General features: G+C 40.0%; 1 pseudogene; it reads right to left on the bottom strand.

Annotated features, from left to right (window-relative positions):
* On the bottom strand, nt 8,559-10,963 carry LOC109830987 (annotated as a pseudogene).

Raw genomic sequence — 13,633 nt, 5'->3', positions numbered from 1 at the left:
AAGAACTTATAGAACATCATTATAGGGTATAGAAACATGTTTAATCATGTATTTAACATACTAGGGTTTAACTAAATAATTATTTTATCATCATAACATGATCTTTGGGGTTTAAAAATACTTTAAACATAACTAATCAGATTAAGTTTGTACAATTAGGGTTCAAAATCTAATTAGTTCATCATCTTAGCAATTAACCACAGTTCTAAACATCGAACTAATACCTTTCCTTCATTTAGTATTTATATTCACAAATCTACAAATCAAACTAGGGTTTTTTAATCCACAAGCTTATATCACTATATTGTTTCATGTTAAGACTCAAGTTCTATACATCGACAATTAGGGTTTAGGCCATGTAAAACAAGAATTATCAATTAATCTGAAAACTAATGATCATGATCATCTATTTTTATCAATTAAAGATTAATTCTTCTGATCTCTTCGTTGTTTTAAAACTAATGATCATGATCATCTATTTTTATCAATTAAAGATTAATTCTTCTGATCTCTTCGTTGTTTTACGATTTAACATAAAACTAGGATTTAAAAATCATCGAAATAAGCACTACACATTAGATTAACCAATTATACATATCAAAAACATGAATTTCTATAAGGGATAGGTTTGGAGGAAGATGATCTTGCCTCAACATGCTGCTGAAAAAATCCAAGGGTGCAAGCAAACAGGTTCTCCCTTGCCAAACTTCGACGATCTCACCCTCTTCTCGGTATTTTGCTTCACAAAGCTCTCAAAATTCATCAAAATATACTCTAGGATTTTTGAGGGGAGGGGGTGGCTGCTAGGTTTAGAAATATGATGTAAAAGAGAATTTTTCATGAAAAACACATGTATATATAGAGGCAAACCCGAAACAAACAAATCTGGCCAGAAACAGGAAACTCAGTCAGACTGGGAAAATAGTCTTCAGTATTTTGGCTGTAATATTTTCATCTGACCTCGGAATGAAGTAATTTGAGATGTGTTGGAAAGATATTGAAGAGACCTGCAACGTTTGTCTTTTGAGTTTCTATTCATATTCGAACTGTATCGGTGTGTAATGCATATATACTCTTAATTGGTCGTTTTTCTATATTCGAATTGCATCGGTGTATAATGCATATATACTCTTAATTGGTCTCAAATCAATTACTATCATGCTCATTCATCATTATATAATATTTATCATAATATAGCTCATTTAATACTATTTACCATAGTATTTTTAAAAAATTGTGGGGTTTTACACTTATACACACACACACACACACACACACACATATATATACATACATGCACACGTATATATGTATGTATATGTATGTATATATATACATACATGCACATGTATATACGTATGTATATGTATGTATATATATATATGTATGTATGTATATGTGTGTATGTATGTATGTATGTATGTATGTACACACACACATACACACATAAAAGAAGAAATTAATATGTGAGATGATCTTGGCAACTTTTGACAGACACCAAGTGTGGCAAATATCCCGCTAATTAGGAAGGACCGTTACGATCATCGAGGAAGTGCATCCCAACACTTATCGACTGAGAAGCTCTGATGGAAGAATCTTGTAGCATCCTTGGAATATAGAGCATCTCAAGAAATACTTTCAGTAATTTGACTATAAGACTCTCACGTGATATAATTTTTTTTTTTTTGACAATTTTATTGTGCTAGCCTTTTGTAATACCTATAAGACCTTGAAGATGCCCGAGGCTCAACTCGAGAGACCTTAGTACCCATTCGAGATAAAACCAAGGCATGTTATCGCCATGGTTGACTTCAACTCGAGAGGCCTTGGTACCCATTCGGGATACAACTAAGGCACGCCAACAACACGGTCGACGTCAACTCAAAAGACCTTGGTATCCATTCGAGATAAAACCAAGGCACCTCACCGACAAGGTCGTCTTCAACTCAAAAAACATTGGTACCTATTCGGGATAAAACCAAGGTACGTCATTGACACGATTGACTTCAACTCGAAATACATTGGTACCTTCTCGAGATGAAACCAAGGCACGTCATCGACATGGTCAACTTCAACTCAAAAAACCATCGGTACCCATTCGGGATAAAACCAAGGTATGTCATCAACTTGATCGACCTTAATCTATAAGACCTTGGTATTCTCTCGAGAAATACCATAGCATGAAGCCAATTCATCTCAGTTGCAAATCTCAAACCAAGGTAAATTGTAGACTAGCATAAAAACACAAGTAAGAGAGGTACACAGATCAAACACACAAAAGTAATCATTTTATTCATATATCGAGATATTTACAGTAGTATTTAGATCTGAAAGATGCAAAAAGAAAAAAGAAAAAGAAAAAGAAAAAGAAAAAAGATATATGGAGCTCTCAAGGGGCCCGACTCGGAGCATGTGTGGGGCTTGGAGTAGATGTCACATTGGATCGAGGAGCAAGAACAGAGTGAGGAGAAGCAACAACACTAGATGTCAGTAGAGGAGTCGATTGGGGCTCGGATCCGGCCTCTTCATCCTTGTCGCCAGGGTGGCTAGCCTAGTTGTCTTGAGCAGAACCTCCATCCGACTCCTCACCTCGCTCATCTCCATAGTCGACATTCAAAACCAGTCCTCCTCCTCTCCTCTCTATCTCTCGGAGAGCATTGAGGCAGTTGACTACTCAGGAGGGGGGATAGTGGAACCACTCGGGATCAAGCTTGAGGTCGGGACGGAGCTGCATCTTGAAGTAGTCGAAGCTAGCCTTGCAAGCCAAGGCCACCTCGACCTTTCCAAGAGTGTTGTTGCAGTATTTCTCCACAACCTTCACCCAGTAGGCCCCAAACTCGAGATGGTCGAGGTGACCCTGCGGTGCCTGCACCTCTACGAGAGATGACTCTCGTTGTCTCTTGGCCTCTAGTGCTACTCCGGCCACCTCCTTCCGAAGTTTCTCATGAGCCTCCACCTCCTTCTTCAGCTGGTCCTGGAGGCTCTCAGCATGTTGGCGAGCTAGGCGAGCCCGCTCGAAAGTGACACTGCTCTTTTTATGGGATTCCCCTGGGATTATATGTTGATTTAGCAAACCAATGCCTTAAGTCACTCGCCCTTGCGATCTCATCCTCCAAGTACTTCACCGTGTCATCTCGTTCATGGAGCTCATGCTCAAGATGACCGATATCCTCCTTGAGGTTTTTGATCGTGGCCAATTTTTTGTTGTTGTGTTCCTGCGCCCTTTGAGCATTTCCTCCCACATCTTCACCTCCTGGCACTACTTGTCGTCACTCCGCCTCCAGGCCACCAACTTGGCCTCCTTGGTAGTGGCTATCTTATCAGTATCTTCCCTAACCGCCTTCTCAGCCTCTAGCACTTCCTGAAATTTGAGATGGAGGCCTCACACATGCTTGAACCGACATAATAGCTCCGACTCGACTAGAGTCCCCCACATCAGCTAGCCTTCGAGGGCCTGGTAAAGGCTGGCGATAGGCATATCCGAGAGGATTTCATCATCTCAAGGGAGATAGAACTGCTCCAGAGCCCGAGACTAAGCGATCTGAGACTCCAAGACCAAGCCTCTCGTATCAAGATACTATCTAGGAGTGAATATGAACTCTTTAGATAGCTCCCTGTCATATCGAGGGCCTTCCTTGGATGACCCCCATCATCATCATCCTCAGCTCCCCCCACACGTCAGGCTCAAGCTTATTGATACGACGGGGGAAGGGCCACCCTATTTGATTCTCAGGAGCAAGAGGTGCCTCCGCAGCTACCAACTCTTCAACCGACTCCTTACCTTGCCGATAGGCCGACTCGGCTATTAGAGACTGAGTCGTCTCCTCCTCGACCAGAGCTTGGGCCACTACAGGATAGTGTATCACCATTTCACTCCCCTCGGCACGAGCGGGACACTTCTCATCGACGACTACAATGACTTTAGCTGGATCGGTTGGAGGGACGCCTGGAGAAGGGACGGGGAGATGTTGGCTAGGTTCTTGAGCAGGAGCAGGAGTGACCACCTCTGTTGCACTCCCCTCCCTGGCACGGGTCGACTCAGCACTCCCACGGGACCTCAACGGCTTACCTTCTATAGCCATCTCCTCTTTTTCTCAGACCTATAGGCCTGAGCAGTGGATGCACTCAGCCCAGCTAGCTGAGCTGTGATCTCAGCAGCCTTCGCTACCACTTCCTCAGCCTCTAGCCAACTCTAGCCTCAGCTGTTTTTAGGACCTAACTGAAGACCCCGGCTAAGTCTCGTCTGACTCCTTCAGCAGCAGAGACAATATTGCTGCTCAGATCTTGTCCTCTTCAGCCGACATGACTCTGGAGTTGCTGGCCACCTGTAAAGTAGCTGTGTTGAGTAGATTATCAATCCTTCGAGACCCAGAATAGGACCATATCTTCTAGAGCCCCTGCTTCTCCTCGATCGTGAGCAAACTCAGCCTAAGGACATCTTTCTTAATCTCGGGCTAGGTCAAGTAAGAGAGAATAGGGTCAGTTCCAAAGACCCACATGAACTTCTCCTTCCAGTCTTTATTCGACTCGGAAGTGTTCGAGACAACATTGAAGCCACCCAGTGTCTGAAAATAATAATGATCCTCCTTCTTACCCACCTTCACACTGAGAAGGTGGATGAGCATGCAGAGGGTTAGCTTGACTCCAACTCAATAGCATATCACCACACGGCCCACCAGTGTGGCAATAGAGTTGGGCTTAATTTGTTAAGGCGAAACACTTAGAGCTTCAAAGACGCGGCGGAGGAAGGGGTAGAGCGGCGAGTCCATATCCTAAATACTTGAGGGAGACCGTAGTGATAACACTACAATGTGAAAGCACCCTAGAGGCGGGGTGAATAGGGTTTATGCTAATCTAATCCTATTTAATGTCAATTTAAAACTTATTAACAATATCCTGACAATTATGATATACAACAAGATATATGAGCAAGAATATGCAATTAAACTAAGGGCGATATAAACATGCAACAATGGTGATATGAAAATATCGCTAATGCCAAACATAAATATAAGAAAATAATCACGGAGTTCGGTCCTTCCGACCTACGTCTCCATTCCCCACCCCCAAGGAGAGTCCACTACACAACCGGTTTTTAACGCTAACCGAAAACGTTTACACCACACAATATCGGTTTTCAACACTCACCGATCAACGTTCTTAATAACTTAGAATACAACCACACAAATACCACCTCAAGTGTTGGTCTCTCACGTGTCTCCCTCAAGTGCTCAGAATTACTACCTCTCACTAGGCTTTACTACCGATGCCACTCCTCTTGAGACCGACCACGTCTCTCACCTCTACACTCTTCTTGGTGTATTTGTGCAATACAATATGACCTCACAAATAAAAGCTCAAAATACAAATAATTTGTTCTTTATAATAGATGAGAACACAATGTAAGCTCACACTCTAAGTCACACAATCCCTAATTATACTGTATATGAAAATACAATAAGCTCAATAGGTTGTGTGTGAACAAAGAGTATAAATAAAATCAAACTAAACTCAATATAAAAATCTAGCTTATGAAATGATAATCAAACATATAAATTGCTAGAGATTGAGTTTAGAAAACTTCTTCAATGAAGACAAGAGAGAGAGAGATAGAGAGAGAGAGAGAGAGAGATGAAAAGGAAGCCCAAACACAAATTGATGATCTCCTCTTGCTCTTGTGAAAACCACTTCACATAAACTTTTGTAAAACACACTTAAAACAAACTTAAACACCCTTAAACTTTATTTTAAAACTTTTTTAATTACCCTCAGAAGTTAGAGGGTAGGGGGTATATATAGGATCATAAAACAAGCCCCAAAACCAAGAGAAAACTAAGGAAATAGAAAGAAAACGAAAACTTGAAAATCTGGAAAAACTAGTTGTTGGAAAACCGTTAGTCGACTGATGAACAGTATCAGTTAACTGATGAGCTGACTATTATAGACAGTTCACAGCTCATCAGTCGAATGAAGACCTCATCAGTCGACTGATAAACTCATCAGTCGACTGATAAACTCATCACTCGATTGATAGTTCATCAGTCGCAAAAATAAAAACTTTTGACAATTTCAGGCGAGTTCATCAGTCGACTATTAAAATCCATCAGTCGACTGATAACAAGTTATCAGGCTGAAATGAACAGTAAAACTAAACTTTAATCCCTTTTAAAAATAGCAAATAAATTCCAAAAAATATAAAACTTTGGAGAATGCTTGTAAACTTAAAAATGAATATGTTGCAAAAAGAAATTTTGGAATTACACTTCCCAATAGGGAAAACTCTTCATTTTGCAAAATAATCTAAAAACATGAAAACTAAACAATACATGTTTTTGATATTTTGACTTAAACAATGTTTTGAAAACTTTTGAATGAGTTTATAGACTTAGGAAAAGATGTAAACTAGTGTTATTAAGTCTATAAACTAAAAACACAATATTTTTCAAAATACAATAGAATATGGAACAAGTAAATGTATATATGAATATATATTTGTTTCATATCTACATAACTAAACAAAAACAACTTAACCATATGAAAACAAACATGTATATATATAAATATGTATTTGTTTCATATTTAAACTTGAAAACCAAAAACCAAAACATGTGTGTGTGTGTGTGTGTGTGTGTGTGTAATCAAAAAGTGTATGTGTGTATATGATTGAGCTTAAAATACCAACACACATAATATAACCTAAAACTAAATTACCCAAGCTATCTTGATCTTCAATAAGCTCAACTTGGTAAACTATACGGATGAAGCTTGAACTTAAATATGGCTTGATGTATTGCTTCACTCCGATATTCCGCCAACCTCCATTGGATGTGATTGTTTAGCTCAATTCCATCCAACCTCCGACTAAGATATTTGTGTAGATTACCTAACAAAACAAATGCAAGCATTCGATGCACAATGTTAGGAATTGTTTGTAATCATCAAAACAAGATTAGTGAGTAAGCTCATAATCATGACGCTAACACAATGGTCATGCACTGCCTGAGCCCTCTCCGACGCTGACAGTGTGAATTCACATGGGAGATCATAGTAGCATAATAGGCCTCGAGCTCTGTTGCACATAGCTTCGACTAGAACTTCCTCAGAAGTTTGATCCTCACCTTGTTGCGGGCCACGGTGGATGCAGAAGAAGCCATTGAAAAGATCGTTAGAAGTAGATCAGAGATTGAGGCATAGAGCAGAAATAGAGTTAGGGTTCAAAAATGTTGTAAACGACCCTCTGCAGAACTAATATATATAGGCTCGGAGACGACCACGTGTTGAGATCAGAGCGGTCGACTTGATTATTGATAAACAGTTGAGATCAACCTCGGAAGTCGAAATTGCCGCTCAGAAACTGAAGTGTGTTCTTTGGTTGACAGGCCATCTGCGCTCAAGAAACGAGGCAACGCTGACGCACGATCTCTAGTGACGTCAGAGCATCACATCAACAGGGGCCTATCGCTTTCCTCATAAATGAGCCTTAGATATCCAAACCATCAACTGTTCAATTTCACTCAGACTCGGCCTACCGAGTTCGAGTGAAAGGGGCCACCATTATAGCATATAAATAGCTAAAGTGCTAGCTCTTTATGAGGAGCCGACACGGATTCTGCCTTAAGTACTTAATCAACCATAACATGAGAAGGACGATTTGAAAGACTTCAACACAAACCATTCCTAAAATCAAGGCGTTGCTGACAACCTTCGAGACCGACTAAAAAGGTGGTACTTATCGGCCCACACCATTCGAGTCAACCCCACTCCTTTTCACTTCACAAAGCCAGGCCGACAACCTTCGAGGCCGACTAAAAATACAGTACTTATCGGCCCATTCACATAATCGAGATAAGAGGCGTCACTTGTCGACCCTCTCGTAAATCCGAGATGGAAGGCGGTGTATCCTCGAACCCCCTGCCAATCGATTGTCGTTACATTTAATGATTAGTCATCATTTCTCTAGCCCTGAAAGTCTTTATGACTTATCAGACCTCGTCAGTGCTATGCACACTCTGTCACCCTCACATTAAACGCCTGAGTGACTCATCCCCCTCTGCAGTCAACACTTGTAAAATAGATAAAGACTAAGCCGCCAGCTTGACTCGGCCGAAGTTACCCATCTACCGCCTAGATCTGCTATAAAATGGAGCTGTTGTCTACTGCTGAGGGTAAGCAATCTCTTGCCTAAAAAACACAATATTTTTATACTTCTCTACTCAAACTATTTACTGACTTGATAGTTGGAGAAACTACCGGAGATCTCAACTCTGATTACTTACAACTCTGATCTCTTACATGTTATTCATGTGCAGGATGAAACTCGCTACTCAAAACCTAGCTGCCTAAAAAAATTGAGGACCCTAACACCCCACATAATCTGCATATAATTTCTTGTTAGAAAACTAACATCAACAAACACGATTTGCACCAACAGACCTTCAACAGACCTTGTAATCAGCCGATGGTTTTAATCGTTAGGGCAGGACTTCTTTGCAGTAGTATCTAACTTTCTTAAGGACCACCAAAAGCAAAGAAAAGAAAACATAAGTTAAAACATCTTCTAAAGTGAAGCCAACATGATCTTATCTTTTGATAATTACTTCAGTAAAATAAAAAGCTAATCCTCCAGAAGCACGCAAGTAAAACAGACAAAATCTCTACAAGTAAACTGAAACGCCCTCAACTAACATGAACATCCGTACTTAGCTCAAGCTACACCACGATCTCCATAAGCTCATAACTTGTACAAGCTCATTATCCATTTATCTACAAAACAGAACACGATCACACATCAGTACTGAGGAAACTATTATACTAGTCGGCTTTCTTGGTCTCGTCGGACTTGGGCTTCTCGGCCTGCTTGTCCTCAGCCCGCTTGAAATGGACTTCATCTCTTTCTTGAAAGTACCTCTCAAAGGCCCTAGGGAGAAATTTAGGGATGAGGAATCCGAAGAGGTTGACAGAGAAGTATACCAGGTTTGCTAAGGCTAATACTTTCCCGAACCATAACCAAGCTGCATCCTGCATCCAACACAAAAAGCCAAGTACTTAATTAAACTTGGGAAGGAACTGGTAAGGTAAATTCTACGCTGTCCGAAAGGAAAATTAGATGAAGGGAAATTATATAGCTGATATCCAAGCAATCATAGGATGTGTCACGGACGACGTGGGGGCTGTATGTTGGAATATTGACGATCGAACTTAATTCACACATATAAAGAGAAGGCAACATAACTTGTATTGAGATTCTCTCTGCATCATTCTTCATTTAACATTAACCATACCCCATGAACTGCACTTGTTCCTAGTTTCCGCTCAAGAAGGATAATCACAACCATCCGCTAATAATTGATGATTGGGATCAATAATGTATTGGTCTCTCCAATCTCCGCTACAAAAAAAGGCAGTGGAGACTGAAGAGGACCCTAATTCAGTAAGGGCGCGTTTGGATGTTTTTTTTTGGATGAAAACCTACCATTTTCTGACAAAATGGCAGGTTTTCGCCCCCAAAACCCTCTCAAAAACAACCATCCAAACGCGCCCTAACAAATGGTTCATTAAGTGGGCCCTACAATTAACAAGTTTTTTATATAATTTTTATAAATAATATTATTCATGGGGTCCCCTAAAATATGACAAGTTCATAGGTTGATAAAGCATGCGAAAATATATGTAATGTATTCCCAGCTAATCCTCCACGTGATTTAGAGTCGCAATAAAGTAATGGGATCAACATATAGCAGATTTTCCATGGTCTAAGGAGCTATAGGTAGTTGCACAACTGCTATTTTACAAATACATCCATAATTAGTCTATTTTAGGCATAATCGGTAACTGCATGCCCCTTGTCATGAAAATAGTATCTTAAAACATCCCTATTATGTTTTAAGTCATGCTTTCATGATCGTAAGGACCAAATGCATTAAACTGAACTCGCAAGTAAGCAGGTCGATCTGACTCAAATTCTCGCAAACAATCCTGATAGAAAGAACAGCGTACCTTAATAGGTGCGTTAGCAGGCAACGTCTTGTTAATCCAGACATCGTAGATCCAATCCACAATCACGAATATCCTCCTCACCGTATAAATAAGCGGCACCAATCGCCCTTACCGGCGGCGAGACAATGCCAAGCGCGCAATCAAGTTCTCCGCGTCAGTATCTGAAATGGACAATAGGAACAAATGTGGCGTGGCCGACCTGACTGCGTGATCATCGCCTCGAGCAACGAGGACATAAGCTAACGGTAGGAACAGCCCGATGCTGGTCCCCAGCACAACATAGGCCCGGAACAGACGATTTCCCTGGTGGTAGCATCCAAATGGTTCGTTATTAATCATGCATCTAATTAACCGTTCGTTCAAATTCGACCCCCCCAAAAAAAACCAATTTTAAGAGGGGAAACCGAAAATTTTTTTGTTGTCGATCGTACATTAAACCGAACCAAATATGATCATCAGCACTCATACAATCCAATCATTTACTTATTTTCTTATTAGGGACGGTGGTACGTTGTTATCCTCCCACGCTAGTTTACCCATATCGGGACAAGTCTCAAATCAATTTTTCAAAGAATAAAAAAATTCAAATCATAAATTTACAACTACGAACTTTAATATTATTAAAGAATCAAAATTTTTTCCACTCAACTAGCAATAACGTCGACCTTAAAAAAAAAAATCTTATTAAACATGTACGTCTACTGATAATCAATTAAGACTCTGAAAACATATACAGGCCTACGGGCATCCCCGTGTTGGATTCCATGTGTCAAGAGTCGTGTCTACCTGGAAGACCTCCCTGCCGTGGCCCGGACTTGAGGACAGCGATGGAAGGCGAGACGAGAGAGGGCGAGGATGTACGCAGACGCAAATACAGGAAAGGCGAGGTCGAGGATGGGGACGAGGCCGCTAGCAGAGAAGACATGATGAAGGCCACAAGCTGGAGCTCTATCACGGGAGGGGCCCATCACGCCGCGACCACCGACTGGGCCGGGTCGGCCCCTGAACGGGCCGGCGCCGGGCCGGTAGACGAGGAGGTGGGCTCCGTGCGGGGAGCGACGGCGAGGGAGAGACCCGACATAGCTCGGTTGGGCGCGTGACGTCGCAAATTGAGAGGTGTTTTTGGGGGGTGGAGCGGGCGGAGGCAGAGGAGCGAGTTCTATGTGGGGGGGGTGTTTGTGATTATGGGAATAATAAGGAGGGGTGACGCGTGGAGGAAGGAGGAGAGTTGGAGGGACACGTGGAGCTCGGGAAGGGAGGGGAGGAGGGTGAACTGGCGACAAGTTCGGTGAGTTTGTGGAGGGGGACCGGTTCCGTGAGCGGAGGATTATCTCAGAGCAAATTAGAGGGGCAGAGTGAAGCTCCGCACGGGCCGTCCAACAAACAGGACACCGGGCTCCAAACGTGAGCCCGTCAAACTACCAATGCTACGGCTCTTGCTGGCCGGGAAAAGCCCATGGTAACAGAATTCCCGTACCGATATTTTTGTTTTTTTCTTTTGGAAAAAAGGGTTAAGTTATTGTACAATTGCGGGGCAGACCTTCGGTGGTTCTATGTTCAAATAGGCCCCCTATAGTATTGGCACATGCGTGAATACACTCCTTATTGAACTTTTTTGGCCCTTTCACAAGTTTAACAAAATTAGCAATTGGTGTCTATCCTCATCAAGAGAACTAGAAGGAGCATATTTACGTCCTCAAAATTTTTAAGATAATTTTCAGTGAAAAAAACTACCTCGAGGGGTCTATTCGTAGAAATGGAACTACAAGAGGTCTATCTGCAATTGGATGATACTAACAGAGTCTATTCATAATAAACCCTTTTTTAAAAAAGATGGTTAATTGGGAATAAACTCACTTGTCGTCATCCAATTATGGATAGATTTTCTTTCCGTTCTATTGTTGCATAGACTCCCTTTTGTTCTACTGTTGAAGACAGACTCTTGACAGAAATAAATTACGAAATAACGAAAGAGTAATAAAGGTAAATAAGATAGTCGAGGCAACTTTCTAATAGTTTTTAATATTTTGTATTAATTTGGTTCTCAATGTTGTTTAAAGTCCATTAATTCATAAGTTAAAATTAAATTCATGACCCATGGTCCTAATTTTGAGACCACGGCCCATGGCTTCTTTTACGCTTGGCTATAATCACAAATGAAGGGGCGTATTGTTGGGATTTCATTTTCTAGTATGGTTTCACACTACAAAGCTTAAGGGGGAAAAAGATTTAAATTGATGAGATCAATTCCTAGAAAATTAAAAGTTTGGATTATTTGCATATATATAAATTATGGGTATTTGCAAAAATACCCCTCAAATCTCAACATTTGTAAAAGCACCCTTCAAATCATTAATTTTGGAAAAAAATTACCCTCATCAACCAGTTATCAAATTTTATAGGCTAATTTGTAACTACAACGTAAACAACACCAGTAAATAGTAAATTTTTACTCATCAAATTAATGATGGTGTTTTTTTCAAATCAAATGACTTGGGGATAATTTTGCAAATACACATGATTTTAAGTGGTATATATGCAAATAGCCCTAAAGTTTTAGATTAATTTGCTTCTCACATACCTAGTTCTAATCTTCTAATCTATTACTATTATTAAAAAAGCTGCACTTCTAATCAGATCTTCATAGTTGGTGATTTGTTTTTGGTAGGGGGTTTATGGAGGGAAAGATAGAGTAGAAAGATATAAAGTGAGGAAAAGAATCAGCACAAATGGACTCAAAAATTAGAATTAGAAGAATCCATCAAAATCAAATGTACATGCTCTACCCTCCCCTCCAACAAAACATGAAGGTTTAAAGGGATGTCTATATCCCTCCATCTCATTGCACTTCTCTCGTCTCAGCCTTCCATCTCAAACCCTCTAGCAAACAAAGGTCAGGGACTAAATTTAAAGGGGTTTTTCATAAAACCACCTTTAAAATAGATTGAATCGATAAAAACCAACTGTTAACGTAATCAAGAAATCAACCATATGAACATAATTGAGTACTAATTTCAAAAGTCTTAAAAGATTAGGAGTATAATTATAAAATATAAAGATTTTGGGAACTCGTCCTTCTTTTATAAATAGAGAAATTAATGGAACTTCTAAAGGCATAAAAAATTATCATGTGTCATATCAGATAGGCACAAAAAATCATATGTGTCATATCATAAATAACTACAACTATGACTAGTAGTTATGGACCTAAGAATTTTCCCTTGAGGGGGCCAAATACAATAATCAAATTTAATTTCATATTCAATCAAAATATATGTGCTAAAATGATGCGAAAATTCTTCACACAAACATAAAGAATTAGAGAAATCATAATTCTCTTATTGAAAATTTTAAAATAGTTTTAAACAAACAAGTTAAGACTAATTGAGCTATGCACGACGTTCTTTTATTGAACTAAATTGCTGTATGCTTGAATCTGTGCTAAATTTCTTGGCAATTTTTTTCTTCTGCATACAAAATTAGGAAATAATTCAAGAATTCATTTTCTGTTTTGTTCCAAAGTTTTGTCTTCATTATCTTCATGATCAAGAATGTTCGTTCTGTACTTGTTGTTGATACTACGAGCCGAATCAATAAATGGATAAGTTGTTGACTTCCTTTTTTTTTCTAAGCCTTG

The sequence above is a fragment of the Asparagus officinalis genome, chromosome 2 (genome assembly GCF_001876935.1).
Source record: "Asparagus officinalis chromosome 2, Aspof.V1, whole genome shotgun sequence".
NCBI classification, from domain to species: domain Eukaryota; kingdom Viridiplantae; phylum Streptophyta; class Magnoliopsida; order Asparagales; family Asparagaceae; genus Asparagus; species Asparagus officinalis.
The sequence above is the reverse complement of the archived record's forward strand: the minus strand, read 5'-3'. Positions and strand labels throughout refer to the sequence as shown.